Source organism: Puma concolor, chromosome C2 (genome assembly GCF_028749965.1).
Source record: "Puma concolor isolate L17-30 chromosome C2, mPumCon1.1.hap2, whole genome shotgun sequence".
Lineage (NCBI taxonomy): Eukaryota > Metazoa > Chordata > Mammalia > Carnivora > Felidae > Puma > Puma concolor.
In genome coordinates this window covers 64,556,342-64,577,067 of record NC_141675.1, presented here as the reverse complement: position 1 = coordinate 64,577,067, position 20,726 = coordinate 64,556,342, and the positions used below count along the sequence as shown (strand labels likewise).

Sequence of the window (20,726 nt, the reverse complement as noted above, 5' to 3'; positions counted from 1 at the left end):
GAAATAAGTCAGGCAGAGAAAGACAGATACCATATGTTTTCACTCATATGTGAATCCTGAGAAACTTAACAGAAGACCAGGGGGGAGGGGAAGGGGGAAAAAAAAAGACAAGGGAGGAGGGAAGGAGGCAAACCATAAGAGACTCTTAAATACTAAGAACAAACTGAGGGTTGATGGGGGTTGGGGGAGAGGGGAAAGTGGGTGATGGGCATTTAGGAGGGCACCTGTTGGGAGGAGCACTGGATGTTGTATGGGAACCAATCTGGCAATAAATTATACATATATAAAACCAACCAAACCACCCAGGTGCCCCTAACCTAATTTTTTTTTTAATTTTATTTATTTTTGAGACAGAGAGAAACAGAGCATGAACGGGGGAGGGGCAGAGAGAGAGGGAGACACAGAATCGGAAACAGGCTCCAGGCTCTGAGCCATCAGCCCAGAGCCTGACGCGGGGCTCGAACTCACAAACCGTGAGATCGTGACCTGAGCTGAAGTCGGACGCTCAACCGACTGCGCCACCCAGGCGCCCCAAAGAGAAAAGCACATAGTCACCTGGTATGGGTACTGTACCTCCGTCTTCTCTGTAAGAAAATGGTTAAGAATGCGAAGGAGTCAAAGAAGTATTTAATTCATCTTAGAAATTTTCCATGAAAAACAGAGGAAAACGAAAAAGTGTTTTTTTGGATATTAACTAAAATGTATTGGGGAAATCTACATGAGTAAAGTGCTTTTAACTTTTATTAAAAGACATTTGGCTTACCAAAGAAGCTACGTGCAGCCAAGTTAGCACACATAAAGATACCCGACATCAGTCATAAGTGCAAATTACAATTGCAGTGAGCTACACATCTCATCTTGAGTATGACTAATGTTAAAAAGATCGACAGTATCAAATGTTGACAAGTATATGAACCGACCAGAACTCTCATGCATTGCTGATAAGGATGCGGAATGATACAGCTGCTTTGGAACACACTTTCTCAATTTCTTATCAAGTTATTCATACACTTTACCATATGAGCAGGCAAATCCACTTGTAGGTGTTTACTCAGAAGAAATAAAACACATGCCAGACACAAAGATGTATATGTGAATATTCCTAGCAGCTTTAATTATAATAGCCAAAAGCTGGAAACAATCCAAACATCTGTCGATGGGAGAGTGGGTTACATCTAAACAATAGAATACTACTCAGCAATGAAAATTAATAAAGTACTGATACAAGCAACAACAGGGAAGAACTCAAAATCTTTATGGTAAGGGAAAGAAGCTAGCCTTGAAGGCCACATACTCTGTGATTCCATTAATAGGACATTCTGGAAAAGGCAAACCATGGTAATGGAGAACAGATCAATGGACCAGTACTATGGAGAGGGGACTTGACTGCAATGAGGCATGAGGAATTTTGGGGGGCTGATTGTGCTGGTGGTTACATGACTATATACATTTGTCAAAATACCTCAAACTGTACACTTTAAAGGGGTGAATTTTATTACAGTAAAACCCCGGTTTGTGAGCATAATTCATTTTGGAAACATGCTTGCAATCCAAAGCACTTGTATATCAAGGCCAATTTCCCCGTAAGAAATAATGGAAACTCAGATGATTCATTCCATAGCCCAAAAATATTCAAATAAAATGATTACAATACTGTAATATACAAAATAATACAGAAAATACAACATATAAATAAAAATAAACAAATTAACCTATTTAACAAGGAACCTACCCAATGACACTTGCTTTTACCTCCTTTTGAGGATTTCATGGAAATGTGACATTGCATTGTCGTTAAACAGATTCATCACTCACACTACTACAGCCTTATTTGGATGGTGCTTTTCTACAAAATTCTGCAGTTTCCCACATTTTACACATCTCCCTAATCTCATCTGAAGTGAGGGATTCCTCTGCCTTTTTCTCCTCCTCCTCGGCAGATGAGATGTAGACATGCACATAGACATTATAAAATCTTGCAATTTTGGCCACTTGCATACCTTGTTCATACTTCTCAGTGATTTCCTTCTTAACCTCCACTGTAATCATCTCCTTCTTACTGTCTTTCCTTTCAACCTTTTTCTTCATGAGGGCCATTGTATATGCTCGCACAGATGTTGACTACAGTACAGTAGTAATAAAATCTTGTCGTACACTGTATTTTATGTAACTGGAAGCAGAGAAAAGGATCTATATGTGCAGGCAGCCTGACCTAGAATGAAGCAAAGCATTCCTAAGCTTACTCTCATATGGAAAAGCAAAGGACTTTCCATAGGTGCTTTGAAGTGACAAAAAGTACACTAGTGCCAGTTGTGGGCACCTTCTGTTGTTCTGAAAAATCACTGATTACTGCCAAACACTGCGGCCTGAGACTGAGCGTCTGAGTATGGGAGATGATCACCCACAATCCTGCAGAGAGAGAAAGAGAGGAATCATTGGCTTGGTTGTGATCATGTGACATTCGGCATGACGTGCTACTTGTATTACAAGACATCCCTCGCTTATCAAGTTAAAATTTGTTGGAAATGTTTGCTTCTCTTGGAGAACACTCGCAGAACAAGTTACTCAGGGTGAAAGGTTTTATTGTATATATATAAATTTTATGCCAATTTTTAAAAATCTAAAACTTTGGAAATTGCATTATTAAATTAATAAATAACCTATACATTTTCTTTTTATTTGTCTAGCCTTTCAACAAAATTTTATTGCATGCCAACATTGTGCCAGACACTGTGCTTGCCCCTGGGGATAGATATATAAATAAAATGTGACTTTGCCCTGGCCTCTTTCGTGTTAGTTCTAGGTCTTTTTCATTAGAGAGATTCTCCAATATTAACCAAGCTCATAGAAAGTTACTGTTTTTAAAAAAAATTTTTTTTAGTGTTTTATTTATTTTTGAGATAGAGACAGAGCATGAGTGGAGGAGGGGCAGAGAGAGGGAGACACAAAATCAGAAGCAAGCTCCAGGCTGTTAGCACAGAGCCCAACGCTGGGCTCAAACTCACAAACTGTGAGATCATGACCTGAGCTTAGGTCAGACGCTTAACTGACTGAGCCACCCAGGAGCCCCAATAGAAGGTTACTGTTGAGTGGCTTTTAGGAGGACGTATTTGAGGATACACATTATTAATCATTCCTATCTCTAAAAAGGCTCTGAAAGTCACCTTAAGTGATGGTGATCTGCGGTACTAGTAGAGTAATAGATTCTGTCATCAGAGGGGTTGTGACAGTTTATGGCATATATAAAAGAAAAACAACAACAATGCAGGAGCACCTGGGTGGCTCAGTCAGTTGAGTGTTCGACTCTTGATTTTGGCTCAGGTCATGATCTCATGCTTTGTGGGTTTGAGCCCACATTGGGCTCCAAGCTGAGTGTGGAGCCTGCTGAAGATCCTCTATCTCTCTCCCTCTCCGCCTCTCTCTCTCTCTCTCTCTCTCTTTCTCTTTCTCTCAAAAATAAAATAAATAAATAAATAAATAAATAACCCCCAAATCCAGCTTATTAAGATCAATTGTTCAGGACTCAGGTTTTTAAATTTAATACAGACTACCCTCCCTTCATACTGTGCTTCTCCCTGAGGAAATTACTGGCATGTTTGAGGCACAGAAACAATATGGTTCTGTCAGACGTGGTGAGTAAACAGCAGTGCCTGCCCAGACCTTCTTGAGTCTGTTCCCCTGACCCACCCTCTTTTTTTTTTCTTTTTTTTTTTTCTGGCAAGCCTTACGGTAGTTAATCTTTAAAAGAAAGAAGGAGGAACAGGCTGGAAACATAGCTTGATTCTAGCCTATTTTTGGAAGACTCTTTCACTCTACACCTGAATGTCATATTTTTGAGATCCTTGCAGGGCAAGGGCATTTCTGGATATCCTAGTGTGACCATGAATTAGTCCTATGGCCTGAAAAATCTCTGGTGCCCACAGATCCTGCCAGAAATGATCTGTGTTTGTATCACCTGCTCTTCTTCATTATTCTCCTTCATCTCCCCAGGCACCTTCTCCAATATTCTATTCCTTTTACCCCCATCTCCTCAGGGAGGGGCCCTTGCATTCCTACAGTCACAGTGGAGGGGGTGTGAATGTGGAGAGAGAGAGGGAGAGAGAGAAACTAAATAGCCAACAGGCTGCTTGGGTAATCTCTTTCTAAAAGCCAAACCTGACACCTCCTTCCAGTTCTTAAAACCCTTCTTATTTCCAAAATCCAAGCGTGCTCTCTCCTCGAGCTTAACCCCTGCCCCACTCCCTCACTAGCACCTGCATTAGTTATGCCACACAACTTGTATTTCCTAAAAAGCATCATGACACTTTCGTCATGCCTTTGCTTTTCTGCCTTCTGTCTGAAAAAGCATCTTTTCTTTTTGTCTTCTGGGTGAATTTCCAGTCAGCCTTTAGGTGGAAATTAAAGCTCTCTTTCTTTCCTGATCTCTTGGATCTCTTTCACATGGAGGCCGTCAGTCACCCCGCATTCCCTGAACTCCATTACATATCTCTGATGGAGGATTTATGACACTAAGTGCTAATCATGGGTTATATGCTTGTTTTTGTCCTATACTTTGATTTCCTTGCAGTTGTAATCTTTTCCCCTTGGTATCTCTGCCCCTAGCACATTGTAGGTGCTTAGTTAATGCTTGTTCAAAGCACCATCAAATAAACAATGATAAAAGAAATGAACCCATTTGATACCAGAGGTTACAGGAAGCAGCTAATAATACCCTGTGACCCTGGGCAGATAAGGTAGTTGGTACTTTAGATCTCCAGGTGCAGCTGTCCAGGCGGGGACATGTTACTCTAGGTGTAGAGGAAGTTAAAGCGATATTAACTAGCTTCACATTCACCTGGCATTGACTGAGCCCGAGCTGCAGGAAGGACATTTTCATAGTCATGACCTCGTTCAGACCTCCCAGCAACCTTGTGAAGGATGTCTTGTTATCCCTGTCTTGCAGATGGGGAAACTGGAGCTTAGAGGGACTAAGTGACAAGGCCAAGGCCATAGGAGAGGTAATCTAGGAGTCTGAACGAGAGGTGTGGTTCTGGAAGGATCCCTTTCTTCATGAGGGTCCTTGATGTTGTTTATGTCTTCTTTTTTCTTGGCTCCACGTCTGCTAAGGCTTTTGGTTTGGAGTTGCTGGTGTACTTGAAGTTCCTCTGAAGTTTGGAGTCGGGTTTCTTTGGTGGAGGAGGCACCGATGCTTGACCGGTCGGGATGGTGGTGGTGGTGATGGTTACAATGGTGGGGATCTCCCTGAGGCCTTCCTAGAATTTTCTCAGTCCAAGGAACTGAAGAACTCCTTCCAAGACCTTGTGGTTAGGAAGGGGCTTGCCAGGCAGGTAATTCAAATGCATGAGACTGGTCTGTCTGCTCAACTCAAGGACGGGCCACTACTCATTTCATACCACTTGTTGCCGTGGGAATTTAGGCCCGATGTTGTCAGGTCTTCCGATTTTCTGAGGAAGCCAGATTTTATGTTAAATTTCCAAATGTTAAATTTGAATTTAAAATTAAAAAGAACCCCTCTGCTGCTTGTTCTGGTCAAAGTACCTTCAAGAATGTCACTATGCTATTGGCATTTTGGGCAGAATGATTCTTCTTTCTCAGAAACTCACAGATCTCTAGCCTCCCCATCTCAACCCCCCCGCCCCCCAATATTGCTTTACAGTCATTCTGCCAAGGTAAAATGCCATCAGGTTTGCAAATAACTCCTAGGGAAACAATATTCCCACCCCCAGCTGAGGTTTTTCCAGAATCATTATAGACAATATCCAAGTATCTCTGTTTGTGTTTAATTTGTTGAGAATAATCTGGGCCAAATATGACACCTCAAACTCTTGTAAAATCTTTCTAAGACACCAATTTCGGTAGATTTTGTTTGAGTAAATGCACCTGGCTTTTGGTTATAGCCGAATCAGCAGGAGGTTGGCTGGCAGGAGGATTACCTGGAGACATTTGAGCATCTCACACCTTTCTTTGGCTCTAGCAGCCCTGACTCACAGCAGACAGTCAGTCCTGAGGCTCTTCCCAGGAAGAACCCTAACGCTAAACTGGCTGCACTCCCATTGTGGAAGGTTGTCATGTATGGTAGTGCTTGGAGCTGAGGTGGGGTGATGCATACTCTTCAAGAATAAGTTAATTTTCTGGAAAGCAGTTTGGCCATGTCCAAAAGTGTGCATCCATCTTTGAAGAAATGATCAGAAATATGCACAAAGCTAATTCCAGTAACTAAAAATAGTAAACAAGTTAAATATCCCACAGTAGGAGAATGACTAAACAAATTTTTGGGTTTAGCCATATGATATAATGATAAACAGCCCTTTAAAACAATTTTTTATGAAGAATTTTTAATGATATGGGAAAATGCCATAATAATCCAAAGAAGACAGGCTATAAGACCACATATATACAGAGTTATAGTTTATATGTATGTATACCTGTTTTTTATAGGTGGTTTTCCTTTTTACAATTTTCTTTTTTTCCCAAATACTCTCCAGTAAAACAAAACTTTTTTAAAAAATATTTTTTTTAATTTTAGAATAGCTTGTCTTTTTAAGAGAAAAATCCAAAAATAGTACAGAGTTCCCATACACCTTACCCAGTTTACCCTATACTTGCATTATTTTAACAAGTGGGAACAAAAGTTATTTTAAAATGATTAAAAAAACTTTCTGTGGCTTATATTATCACAAGATAATTTTTCATAATTGTTTAGGTTATTTTACTAATTCAATTAATTCAATTTAATTTTTATTTTTTAAACAAACTCTGTGTTTGGGCAAACTGCCACATTGGGCAACTTGGGGCTTGACCTAACAACCCTGAGATAAGAAGTTACATGCTCTACTGGCTGAGCCAGCTAGGTTATTTTAAAGGAGGTTTTCAAAGAAAAAAAAAGTTGTGTTCTTCATAGAAGACATGTGTGACTTGGACCACCATTTACTTTACTTACTTATTTGTTTTTTTTAATTTTTTAAATGTTTATTCATTTTTGAGAGAGAGAAAGAGAGAGAGAGAAAGAGCACAAGTGGGGGAGGGGTAGAGAGAGAGGGAGGCACAGAATCCGCAGCAAGCTCCAGGCTCCGAGCTGTCAGCACAGAACCTGACATGGGGCTCAAACCCACGAACTGTGAGATTATGACCTGAGCCTAGGTCAGATGCTTAACTGACTGAGCCACCCAGGCGCGCCTTACTTACTTATTTGTAATGCTGCGTTTAACTGAGATCTCAAGCATTTCACATGTGCTGGATGGAACATTAGAACTTTCAGAAACTCCCTTAAACCCTCATTGCTATTTGTCCTAAAATGATTTAAATGAATCTATTGTTTATCATTGACTTCCTTTGGGATTTGCTTCCAAAATAGACTCCTATTTAAGACAAAAGAAGTTATTCATCCTGCCTCTTTGAGCTAGGAATTTATTATTTCTTCTCAAACTTCCTCAGCTATGTAAAAGTCAGGCTTATATTAGTCTATAATGGGTTTAAGATGCAGTCATCTGAAATTGAATTTACCAAGTAGGTGCTATTTTAATACTTTGTTTTGACTGATCAACTCACCAAAGCTGAAAGCTAAAAATAATAAACCCTGTCATTTTAGCAAGTCAAGCCATTACAGAAAACATTAAGAAATGACAGCAGTTGGCATTTAGGAGGTTTTCTTTGCCATGTTTTTCCTGAATGGAAGCTCTATGGGAAAGCGCCAGGGAGTGGTCCTGGCCCTGAGGTGGAACTGGGGGCCTGTTGTTGGATTCATAGTGTAAGAGACTGGAGGGCTCCTTTCTTCACTCAAAGAGTTTCTTCAGCAGAGGATTTGGGAACTGATTCACAATCCCCAGTGCTTTTCTCTTTCATTGGGATTAGCACACGTCTGCAGTTTTAGAGGATCACAAAATATTGTTTTCATGTCACAGTTTCAAAGGTTTATGTTGTTAAATTCAAAAATTTAGTCATCACTGGTACTTCCATAGCTTAATTTTTCTGTTATTTTTGGGAGGACCATCTATGTCTTTTGTCTCTCTCTCTTTCTCTCTCTTTTTGAAATGAAGACAAGCAGATCTATGCCATCCGCTCACTTGCCATTTACTCTTGCTTGGGTAGGAGGCCCGTGGACGTTTTAACCCAGGGGTCTGTTAGCATAGGAAGAGGGTGGCATGATGAATCGCTTGTTGTGGTTGTCATTAGGATAGTGGGTGAAGGACCAGTGGTTCTCACTTGGGTTGGTTTGGAAAATATAGTGGGAATATAAGGATCACATATCAGGTTCTCCCAAGACGGTTTTGTCTCCCACACTTCCCATCTGCCTGGTTAGAAATACCCCAATTATAAAATGTCCCACCCCTCTCCAGTTTATAAGGCAGAGTCCCTGGGGTATCAAAAACAAAACCCAAAAACACCAAAACCCCGCTTTTTGTTGCTAGGACACTGCCGCCTCCTGAGTTAACGTTATTAACAAAGGGGAAATCTATATATTCTATCTCTAGAAGTCCAGCCAGAGAGGGAGTAGAAAAGAAAATTAAGAGACAATTAGTTTGGCAGTCATTACCCCTTGTTTAGCCTTTGGGAAAATAATTTTTCCTTCTTGCATCTTGGTCATCTGGTAGATTCGATTGCTTAAGGAATGCTGTAGTCCCTGAGAGAAAAGACAGTGGCCCTTTACAAAGATACACCAAAGCACCTGAAAATATCTTCCTTCAGCTGTTTTGCTAAGATTCAAAGGTACTTAAGTGATTTGGGGTCAGTATCTAAGAAGCACATTTGCGTCCCAAATGAAAAACCAGCACAGCTAGGCCTTCTCTACAGAGCACAAACCTAGGTGTTTCTACTTGTACTTCATAGGAAGGGAGAAGATCATTCAGAATATTCTTTTTTGAAACCTTCAGATACGAAGATCTAAATAATAGTCTATTTAGGGTGTTCAGAGCGGCCTAATCGAAGCTGCATAATTGAGTGGAATTAAAAACCGATTTGCTTTGGGTCCTCCTTTCCTCCCGCATCTGCAGTAACCTTTGACACTACATAGACTTTGAAAGTCACACCGTGAGATGAGTACAAGGGGTCTTTCAACGGATGCTTGTCACTGAAAATCTTTTTTTTTCAACCCCTCAAAGTGGAAAGCCATAATGAAAAGAAAAGAAAAGAAAAGAAAAGAAAAGAAAAGAAAAGAAAAGAAAAGAAAAGAAAATGCTTTTAATGAACAGTCTTTGCAGAATCAGCTCCTTGTAACATTGGTTGTTCATGTGAATCAAAAATAGCTGAAAGTAGGTCATATTGTAAAAGTGAATTAGGTTTCACTTCACATTTTATTGACTTTACTAGACTTTTTATCATTCACAGTGGCTGATTGTTAGCTAATGACTGGCCTAAATGAAGAGGCATTGATTCTCTTATTTTCTTTATTTTGCCATCTACTCCTTCAGAATATCAGTGGGGACCATTATGTGCTAGGGGCTTTTACTTGTTTCATTTCTCACCCTCAAGACAACACTGAAAGTTGGAATTTTTATTCTCATTTTTTATGTGGGAACTGAAACTCATGGAGTTCAAGGTAAATGGCCCAAGGACACTCACTCATTAGTAAAAGATTTGGACACATTTCTCTGTCTGGAAGACCTGATGTTTTCTTTTCAACGTTTTTTTTTTTTTTTTTTTTTTTTTTGGGACAGAGAGAGACAGAGCATGAACTGGGGAGGGGCAGAGAGAGAGGGAGACACAGAATCGGAAACAGGCTCCAGGCTCCGAGCCATCAGCCCAGAGCCTGACGCGGGGCTCGAACTCACGGACCGCGAGATCATGACCTGGCTGAAGTCGGACGCTTAACCGACTGTGCCACCCAGGCGCCCCAGACCTGATGTTTTCTACTACAGTATTTTCTTAAAAAAAATTTTGTTTGATATATATTAGTGAAACATAATTAAACTGCAGTAAAGTTGCCAATCTTATGCCTCATAAGGCAATGAAAAATGTTTACTGCAATATTAAGTAATTTTAAAAAATGACAGAAGCATTAACATTTATTTGAATTAAGCACTTAGTATGGACGAGGCATTATTTAGCTGTCAAGGTGATCCAGAGGGATGCATTAATTTTTTTTTCCCATTTGACTGTGAGTCTCATACAAGTTGAGGCCTTTGTCCCCGGAAGGCCGCAAAGGCAGTTACTAGAAGAACTGGGATCCAAACCCCGGACCAGCTGCCTCCATACTCCAAATGCTTCATCTCACTATAGCAACTCAAGTTAGCATAAAATGGTAATGATCTATAAATGATCGATATAAATGGCAATGAAATTAAATATTAGTCTTTTGATTTTGTGTTCTTGTAATACTTTATTATAGAAAAATAAATTTTCTTTGTTTAAGTATCAATAATATTCATGGGCAAATAATTACGGAGTTTGTTTTTTTCTTAATCCTCTTGGGTTGAACAAATTTCTAAAGGGTATTTTAATGGTTGCAACATTCTCCTTCTGAAAGACTGGTTAAGGATGCAGTTGGGCTCTTACAGGGTGGGGACTTGAGACTGTGGCCTCAGGAGAAGTTAGAAAGGTCCTGGTAGGACTGAGGTCAAATCTAGAGTTCTCTACAATTTTGCTTACAGCCATTCCTGCACTGAGACAATAGGAGAAAGGGGGCACTCTTAACCTTCTCCTCCTGACCTGGACATGCTTTCCCATGTCACATGACTATTATTGGGGGCTGGGGTGGAGGCGCTTCAGTAGCTTGTGAACTGGCCACCCTACCACCTAATTATATCCCTTTGAGGAGGATCAGGCCCTGAGTTACATGTTTTTAGAACATAGCTTATCTGCAGGCCTATATATATCTCGAGATATATATGTGTATCCATATATATATGTGGTGTTAGAACATATATTTGCAAACAAAAAATGTTTGGTTCAGATATATTTTTCTGGACATGAGAAATTAAATATTTTGGGGGCAATTCTTTTAGGTAGAATATCACCTGTGGCAAATTTGCCCAGAATGGAACAGATTACTAAACAGTATGGAATGAGAACTATCCAATCTCATCATAAGAAGACCCTCTCATTCATATAGTCAGTATATCAGGGCCCAGTCCATACTCATCTTTTATTTAGAATCCCCCAAATACTCAAATATTTAAGTTCATTAAACTTTTTTTGCTTATTTATTCATTCAAAATATTTATTGAGCACACTTATGTGTCTGCCAGCTTCTAAACCCTAAGGATACATGAAACTCATGTAAGTGAGAGAAGTGGATAATATACAAATAAACAAGTAATATTTAGCATGTTAGATGGTGAAACTGCTAGGGGGAAAAATAAAATAAGGTATAAGGAAGTGTGTGTGTGTGCGTGTGTGTGTGTGTGAGGGGTTCTTTTTTCATTGACGGCCTTAAGGATAGTGACATTTGAGCATAAGGGAAGTGTAGGAGCAAGTCTTTCAGACAACTACAGGAAGACTATAGCAGAAATAGCAAGTGCAAAGGCCCTGATGTAGTGTTGATGTTATATTTGAGGATCAACAAGGACTTGTCAGTCTTAGACAGTTTAGGTGGTACTCTTGTGCTCTGACCAAGAGTAGATTCTCAAGCCGGGCTTCCTCAATTACTTTTTATGATGGCCCAAGTCCACTCTGACTGCCCTCATCCTCAAGGGGCATGGAAAGTCCTGGGTTTTTTTTTTAAAGTTTATTCATTTATTTTGAGAGAGAGAGAGAGAGAGGGAGAAAGAGAGAGAGAGAGAGAGAGAGAGATCTGGCCTGTGCAAGCAGGGAAGTGGCAGAGAGAGAGGGGGAGAGGGAGAATCCTAAGCTGCCTCTGTGCTGTTAGCATGGAGCCTGAAGTAGGGCTCAAACTCGCCAACAATGAGATCATAACCTGGGCTGAGATCAAGAGTCAGATGCTTAACCCCCTGAGCCACCTGAGCACCTCAAGAAACTCCTTTAAAGGGGATGAGGAAAGGTAGGCAGAAATTACTGTCAAGCTGGAGAGCTTAGGGAGTCAATCTTGTTTACATATTTAAATATCTCCTTCACAACCAATAAAACTCAAATTGTTTTAATTGAGCATTTAAATCCTCACTGGTAGGTATTTCGGGCATTCGGCTTTATGCCAATTATTGCATCATCTTAAAAGAGAAGCTTTTAAATTAATTAAATCCATTACACTTGAATATTTGATTCCTGCCAATACATAATTTAAAATCCTCACTTCAAAAATAATTTGGTAAAGATTAGTAGCCTTCCAAAATGTCCTAAACTATGCACCTGACAAGGCATAACCTAGTCTCCAGATAGGGGCAAACTAGCCCTCTGAAAGGGACATTTCAATTTAGCCCTAGGCAAGCCAATTGACCCTGTGTTTAAGAAGCCTGTGGCCTCTCTCAAACTTGAAGATTCTGATTCAGTAGGTTTGGAGAGAGCTCAGGATTCTTTTTCCAAACAAGTGATTTTCTTACTGAGCCAAATTGGAGAGCCACTGGTCCGGAGTAAAGACAATATAGGTTCTATGTAATACAGAAGAACAGAATGTGGCATCAGTCTGCTTTGGCTCAGATGAGGAAGGGACAATTGTTACACCTTATCTTCTGTAGTTGTATTAGTTAGGAAAGGCTAGGCTATGCTGCAGTAACAACCACCAAATCTGTGGCTTCATGCTCTAAAGTCTGTATCTTCCTCTTGCCAAACCCAGAACCAGTGTTCCGGATGAGCGGCTCTCCTCTAACCACTGTATACTGGTGACTTTCATCCAGTCACACCATGTCCCCTAGGGCCTTCTCAGAGACTCCTGCAAAGGCAGCAGAAGAGAGTGTCCATCTTTATGGGTTGTTTTATTTTATTTACCTATTTTTAAAATATAATTTATTGTCAAGTTAGCTAACATACAGTGTATACAGTGTGCTCTTGGTTTTGGGAGTAGATTCCCATGATTCATTGCTTATATACAACACCCAGTGCTCATCCCAACACGTGCCCTCCTCAGTGCCCATCACCCCTCTTCTCCTCTACCCTTCCCCCTCATCAACCCTCAGTTTGTTCTCTGTATTTAAGAGTCTCTTATGGTTTGCCTCCCTCCCTCTCTGTTTGTAACTATTTTTCTCCCCTTCCCTTCCCTTCACCCATGTTCTTCTGTTAAGTTTCTCAAATTCCACATGTGAGTGAAAACATATGATACCTGTCTTTCTCTGAGTAACTTATTTCACTTAGCATAATACCCTCCAGTTCCAGCCACATTGTTGCAAATGGCAAGATTTCATTCGTTCTCATTGCTGAGTAGTATTCCATTGTGTGTGTGTGTGTGTGTGTGTGTGTGTGTGTGTGTACCACATCTTCTTTATCCATTCATCAGTTGATGGACATTTGGGCTCTTTCCATAATTTGGCTATTGTTAATAGTACTGCTATAAACATTGGGGTACATGTGCCCCTATGAATCAGCACTCCTGTATCCTTTGGATAAATTCCTAGTAGTGCTATTGCTGGGTCATAGGGTAATTCAATCTTTAATTTTTTGAGGAACCTCCACACTGTTTTCCAGAGTGGCTGCACCAATTTGCATTCCCACCAACAGTGCAAAAGGGTTCCTGTTTCTCCACATCTGCACCAACATCTGTCATTGCCTGAGTTGTTAATTTTAGCCTCTCTGACCGGTGTGAGGTGGTATCTCAATGTGTTTTTTGTTTGTTTGTTTATTTGTTTGTATTTCCCTGATGATAAACGATGTTGAGCATCTTTTCGTGTGTCTGTTGGTCTGGATGTCTTCTTTGGAAAAGCGTCTATTAATGTCTTCTGCCCATTTCTTCACGGGACTATTTGTTTTTTGGCTGTTGAGTTGGTAAGTTCTTTATAGATTTTGGATACTAACCCTTTATCTGATATGTCATTAGCAAATATCTTCTCCCATTCTGTCGGTTACCTTTTAGTTTTGTTGATTGTTTCCTTTGCTGTGCAGGAGCTTTTTATCTTGATGAGGTCCTAATAGTTTCTTTTCGCTTTTATTTCTCTTGCCTTCAGAGATGTGTTGAGTAAGACGTTGCTATGGCTGAGGTCAAAGAGGTTGTTGCCTGTTTTTTCCTCTAGGGTTTTGATGGTTTCCTGTCTCACATTTAAGTCTTTCATCCATTTTGAGTTTATTTTTGTGTATGGTGTAAGAAAGTGGTCCAGTTTCATTCTTCTGCATGTTGCTGTCCAGTTCTCCCAGCACCATTTGCTAAAGAGACTGTCTTTTTTCCATTGGATACTCTTTTCTGCTTTGTCAAAGATTAGTTGGCCATACATCTGTGGGTCCAATTCTGGGTTCTCTATTCTATTCCATGGTCTATATGTCTGTTTTTGTGTCAATACCATGCTGTCTTGATGATTACAGCTGTCTAGTACAGGCTAAAGTCTGGGATTATGATGCTTCCAGCTTTAGTTTTCTTTTTCAACATTTCTTTGGCTGTACGGGGTCTTTTATGGTTCCATACAAATTTTAGGATTGCTCGTTCTAGCTCTGAGAAGAATGCTGGTGCAATTTTGATTGGGGTTGCATTGAATGTGTAGATTGCTTTGGGTGGTATTGACATTTTAACAATATCTGTTCCTCCAATCCGTGAACATAGAATGTTTTTCCATTTCTATGTGTCTTCTTCAATTTCTTTTATAAATTTTCTATAATTCTCAGCATACAGATCTTTTACATCTTTGGTTAGGTTTATTCCTAGGTATTTTATGGCTCTTGATGCAATTGTAAATGGGATCGATTTATAGGTCATTTTAGAGGTCAGGCCTGGAACTGTCTAGCCATTCTGACCATATTCTACTAGGCAGAATCAGTCACTTGACTCCTCCCAGATGCATGGGGCCAGGAAAAGGAAGTCATGTGCTCAGGAGGCAAGAGAAGTAGTTGGTGAGCACACACACACGGCATTGACTCTGTAACTACCATCTATCAGCTACTCCCTGATGCAATTTTCTGCAGGTTCTTTGTGTTTTTCCACCAGGTTTGCTGGCTACTTCAGTCCATGCTCAGGATTACTAACCTCTCTGACTTCAGCCCTGGTTCAGTGTAGCAAAAGGGAGACCCATCCCCTGGTTAGACTAAATCACACTAAGGTGTATTTGCATCTTGGATCCTCCTTCCTCATCCATTCCAGAAATCATTTTTTGTCTTAAAGTGGGAGTCCCATTCCGGGGATGGCATAGCTTCTTTCCTTTGTTTAGCATAGATTTCTAAAACTTCATCATTTTTTATAATGCTTCTTGTGTTATTGGCAGTGGGGGTTTTGGGGGGCTGGAGCAGACATCCTGTAGGAGGGGATGATTCTAAGTATGGTGTTTGTGAGTTGGGGACTTTCTAGACAGTCTAAAAATATAAGCAGACAAGATAAGAATCTAGGAAGGGCACATTCAAGGGTAGGAGTGGTTTGCCTTTATGGTGTGACAAATCATAAAGACTCAATGTGAACAATTGTATCAAACAATACCATTACTTATAATGGCACAGGCCCTGGTTTCTCAAAAGATGATCTTCGAACCAGAAGCATTAGCATCATCTGGGAACATTTAAGAAATGCAAATTCTTAAACCCTACCCCACACCTAAAAAATTAGAAATTCTGGGGATGAAGGCAACAGTCTGTGTTTTGATAACCTTCCAAGTGATTTTTATGCACATCAGCGTTTGAGAATCACTGGCATAGATTGTACCGACTCATTATAGTTTTGTCTAAACCTAAGTAATTAGGGAATCTGGGAATTTTTTTTTCCTCTGGGAGAAAGAGATGTACATAAGCCTTCTGGACACTTTATAGAGAAACTGCTACTCTTTTAGACTAGATGCCTGCTTCTTTTGTATATCTGCCTACAGTACCCTGTAGTGAGAATCAATATCTAGAAAGGTAACTTGAGGCAGTTCAAGTGCCCAAGATTACTAATTATTTTTCATGTACATTACATAATAAAGCAGAAGAAATGAGCTAATAAATTTTATTTTATTACTTTTTAAATGCTTATTTATTTATTTTTGAGAAACAGAGCACAAGTGAGCATGAGTGGGTGAGGGGCAGAGAGAGAGAGAGAGAGAGAGAGAGAGAGAGAGACTCCCAAGCGGGTTCCACATTCAGTGCAGAGCCCAACACGGGACTTGATTTCACGATCATGACCTCAGCCGAAATCAGGAGTTGGATACTTAACCCAGTGAGCCACCCAGGCGCCCCTGAGCTAATATATTTTAAAAAGCATTGTATTTTATTTAAAAAAATTTTATGTTTATTTATTTTTGTGAGAGAGACAGAGTGTGATTGGGGGAGGAGCAGAGAAAAAGGGAGACAAAGAATCCAAAGCAGGCGCCAGACTCTGAGCTGTCAGCACAGAGCCTGAAGCGGGGCTTGAATTCCTGAACTGTGAGATCATCACCTGAGCTGAAGTCAAACGCTCAACCGACTGAGCCACCCAGGCACCCCCTAAAAAGCATTTTAAAGCAAAGATACGTTCAAAACCCCTTTGTAGTTTTCCTCTTGGTTTTACTGATTACTTTTGGTCACTCTCCTCTTTGTCTACCCAGAACTCTGGGTGTGATGGTTTTGTAGGGACCTGCAATGTGTAATCCTAGCCTATTTATTGGAAATATTTTCAACTCACCTCTCCCACTGCATACTACACCATCTTAGATGAATAGCTCTAAACAAATTAAACCCACAGGGACCCAAGAGGATCAATATGGACCTCATTCATTATGATGTCTGGAGTATGGAGGAGAGGAGGCTTGGGAACCCAGTGGCCCTAACTAACGCTGCAAGGACTCTGGGATTTGCTTCCTGTCACAAATCGTTGGTGTCAGCAATGTTTGCCTCTTTTCCACACGAGTGGTAAAAGCATATTTAAGATAAAAATGCCTGCCCTCCTGGCCCTTCTGCAAACGTCAATTAATGAATCAAAGTCCAAGATAAACCCTTGCAAAGTGGTCTTCTAGCATGCTTCCCCAAGTCTTTAAGATGTCACTGACCATGGCTGCTTGTGTTCTCTGTGACTAAATTTGCCAGATAAAATGTAGGACTCTCCGTTAAACTTAAATTTCAGATCAACAATGAATAACATTTCAGTGTATGTCTTATAGCTATACGCATGTAATATTTGAACAACTTGAAAACTATGTGGATTAAGTATGACCATTTGAATTTTGGATAAACAACTGATTATTTTTTTTTAGTAGAAGTATATTCCATTATCATATTCTTAGTTATGGGACATACTTCTACTGAAGTGTTAGTCTGTCTGAAATTTAAATTTAAGTGGACATCCAGAAATTTTTACTTGTTAAATAACTTTTATTAGCAACAACTCATGTAATTAATGGCAAAGGAATACTTGGGGCCACCTAGATGTCCAGAGCTTCCTACTAATCCCTAGACATGGCTCCTGATCAGCAGACGGATTTGGCCTTTGGACTCCGTTTATTGAACCGTTGTTACTTTCTTCCTGCCACTCTGATTTTGGGCAACTTCTTGAAGAGATGGTCTGGCTGGTCTCTGCCTGTTTGCAGAGAGAAAGGCTGACCTCTTAGAAACAGTACCAGCCAAGCTGAGTTCTGTTTAACAAACTGGTCTCTCCCCGAAGATTCGGTTCATCTTTTCCATTTTGGAGCTAGGTGATGCCTGGATATTTGTGGCTCAAAAACCCCGGTGTTTCTGAAAGTTTAGCTCCAGGTCCCTTTCATGAGTTTTATCTTTGGTGAATCACAAAACCTAACTTTCAAACCTAGTTCTTTGTGTCGGCAAAGTTAGCCCATCTAATTACCATCAATTAGATGAATAAGAACACCTGACCCCCACCAACTCAGGCCCTAATGGAAAACCAGTACAGATAGTGTCGGATACAGCTTTACTCAATGGGGCTCACTCAGCCTTCTGTGAAAATAACAGAGACCTAGTGGCAGCACTGTGAAGTCATTTTGTTCTTTCTGTCCCAGATTCCAGTTGCTGCTTCTCTCTAGAGACCTTTTATGCTTGCTTAGTTCTGTATGAAGTCAACAGGAACATAGGACACCAAGGAAGCCTGTAAGAGTGAGAGACTCTGACCCAATTTGAATGTCCCCATAGTTCAGTTACTCAAAAGAATTCAAGCCTTAAAGGCGCAGGACCTTGAAGTCACTAAGCGTCACCCAAACTCCTCCACCCTACGTCAGGATTGCAGAATATTGCTGAAATCATCTTTTTCCCGTTCGTCTCCTCTTCTCCTCACTTTGTGTGTCTGGGAACTTCAGGTGTATAAAAAAATACTGTTGATTTCTTTTATATGGACACAAAGCCTCTCTTATCTGGGTGGAATTCTACTTGGGAGTAGCTGCTGGGATTACACCGTGGAATAAGGCAGGGTGACTTTTTTTTGCTTTGCGTTTTTAAATGCCATGGGGTGGTTAGTGGATATATACACAGTATGTGCAGTAGTTTCATTTCTTTTTTCCATGAAGGAGGCTTGGGTTTGATGGTTGGATGAGATCCACTAAAAAAATGAAATTTAAACTCAAAATCTGTTGATGGTACAGAGCACTCACAGTTTGGCCTTAGTCATAAACTGGATTGAGATTGCATCTCTCTCTCTCTTTTCAATTGTAGAGAGAGGGAGAGCATGCATGAATGGGGAAGAAAGAGCAGAGAATCTCAAGCGTGCTCCACACTTAGTGTGGAGTCCAACGTGGGGCTCGATCCCCCAACCTGGGATCATGACCTGAGCTGAAATCCAGAGTTGGATATTAAACTGACTGAGCCACCCAGGTGCACCAAGATCCCATCTTAATTAGAGGCTAAAATGCTCCCTTTGCTGGGGTGCTTGGGTGGCTCAGTCAGTTGGGCGACCGAATTCACTCAGGTCATGATCTCACAGATTGTGAGTTTGAGCCCCATGTCAGGCTCTGTGCTGATAGCTCAGAGCCTGGAGCCTGCTTCGGATTCTGTGTCTCCCTCTCTCTCTGCCCCTCTCCCACTCACATTCTCTCTCCTTCAACAATAAACATTAAATTTTTTTTTAATGCTCCTTTTGCTCACAATCATAGCTTATAAAGAACAGAGAGTGAGAACACAGAGACAGTGAGGTGGTGGCAGATTCTCTCATTGCTGCCTAATTACTTGTGCAGCAACTACCCTCTGGATTTTGAGTTTTCAATCTAATAAAAGTGAAATTACCTTGAATCTTTTCTAATCCCGCCCCATCCCGTAGACCATTGTGCTCCCCTGATCTATGCTTTCATAGCTTCTCACATTGTAATGAACATACTGGGCTGGGAGTCCCTGAGGGCAGAGATGATGTCCATCTTGTTGACTTGGGAATTGTCAGTGCCCTGCACCGACCTGGAACACAGTAGGTGCTCAACAGGTGGACAAATGGGTTAGACTTTCTAGCAACATAATCCATGGCACCTTTACTTCATTAGCAGATTATAAGTAATATTTTAGGACCAAGAGAATTTTTGGAAAATCTAGAAAGAGAAGTCCGTATGTATGTTACCTGTTTGTTGTACCAAGTGACCTTTTTCTACTCCTGCCTATCTGCATACTTTGGTCCTCTTTACCCACTAAAAGAGGAGTGTCTACATGGCATTTAAAGAATTGTTTTACAAGTGAGATATTAGAAAACTAAATCTCATGTACTAAAACAGAGGTTGGCAGACTTTTTCCAGAAAGAGCCAGATAGTAAATATTTCAGGCTTTGTGGAATTACAGTCTTTGCTGCAACTTTTTTTAAAAATTATTTTTAATGTTTATTTATTTTTAAGGGAGAAAGAGAGAGAGACAGAGCATAAGTGGGAGAGGTACAGAGAGAGAGAGGAAGACACAGAATCTGAAGCAGAATCCAGGCTGTGAGCTGTCAGCACAGATCTTGACGCGGGGCTCGGACCCACAAACCTCAAGATCATGACCTTAGCCGAAGTCGGACACTTAACCGACTGAGCCACCCAGGCACCCCTCTTTGTCGCAACTTCTGAGTTACTGCCCTCGTAGGAGTAAGCAGCCATAGACAACAAGCAAAATGAACATGCCTTCCAGTCAAACACTTATGGACACCAGAATGTGAATTTCATGTAACTTTCACTTATCATGGAATGTTATTCTTTAAAAAATATTTTCCTCCAAACATTTAATAATGAAAAAACATTCTTAATTCACAGGCTATACAAAAACAGATGGTAGACCAGATGTAGCCCAATGGTCAGTTTGGTGACCCCCAGTATTGTGCCCCCCCCCCCCCACTGAAAGCAAACAAACAACAAAAACAAAAAACACTGACACCAAAGTCAAAGTTGTGTTGGTGAAATGGAGCACTTTTGCTTCATCTGCCTTATACATTCCCTAGGTAGCTAAGCACTAATAAGGAACAAAGGGGCATTTTCTTAAGAGGCTTATTTTTATGCCGTTTTGTGTTTAAGTATACATGTATATTTGCCTGTGTGCATACATATGTGTATAATAGAAGTAGAACCAAGTGTTCAGATGGCATTTGATACATGTTCCTAGCCACTTGGGATGGTGACAGGAATTGTAGAAAATACAGTATGATCCCAGTTTTTTTAAAGCATATTATATGAAAAAGTGCTTGTCAAAAGTTCTGGAAAGTGTGCATTTACTAAGTGGTAGAGTGGTTTACCCATGATGGTCGAGAGTGGGATTGGTAAGGGAGGGGGGAGCACAGTACTTGACCTTTCTCTGGATTATTCACTTTAAAATGAGAATGTTTCTTGCATTATTTGTGGAATTAAATTTAAGTATTTAATTAAAAAGTG

The 20,726-nt window shown here is 40.4% G+C and overlaps 1 protein-coding gene and 1 long non-coding RNA gene across 9 annotated transcripts in view; both read left to right on the top strand.

The window, feature by feature from the left end:
• Positions 1-20,726, top strand: part of TNIK (TRAF2 and NCK interacting kinase) — a 405,908-nt gene that overhangs the window by 119,304 nt on the left and 265,878 nt on the right. The gene's annotated exons all lie outside the window — the stretch shown is intronic.
• Positions 607-20,229, top strand: LOC147577293 (uncharacterized). The gene is made up of 2 exons (XR_015240121.1): positions 607-9,605; positions 9,834-20,229. It is a non-coding gene; the product is annotated as an uncharacterized LOC147577293 (long non-coding RNA).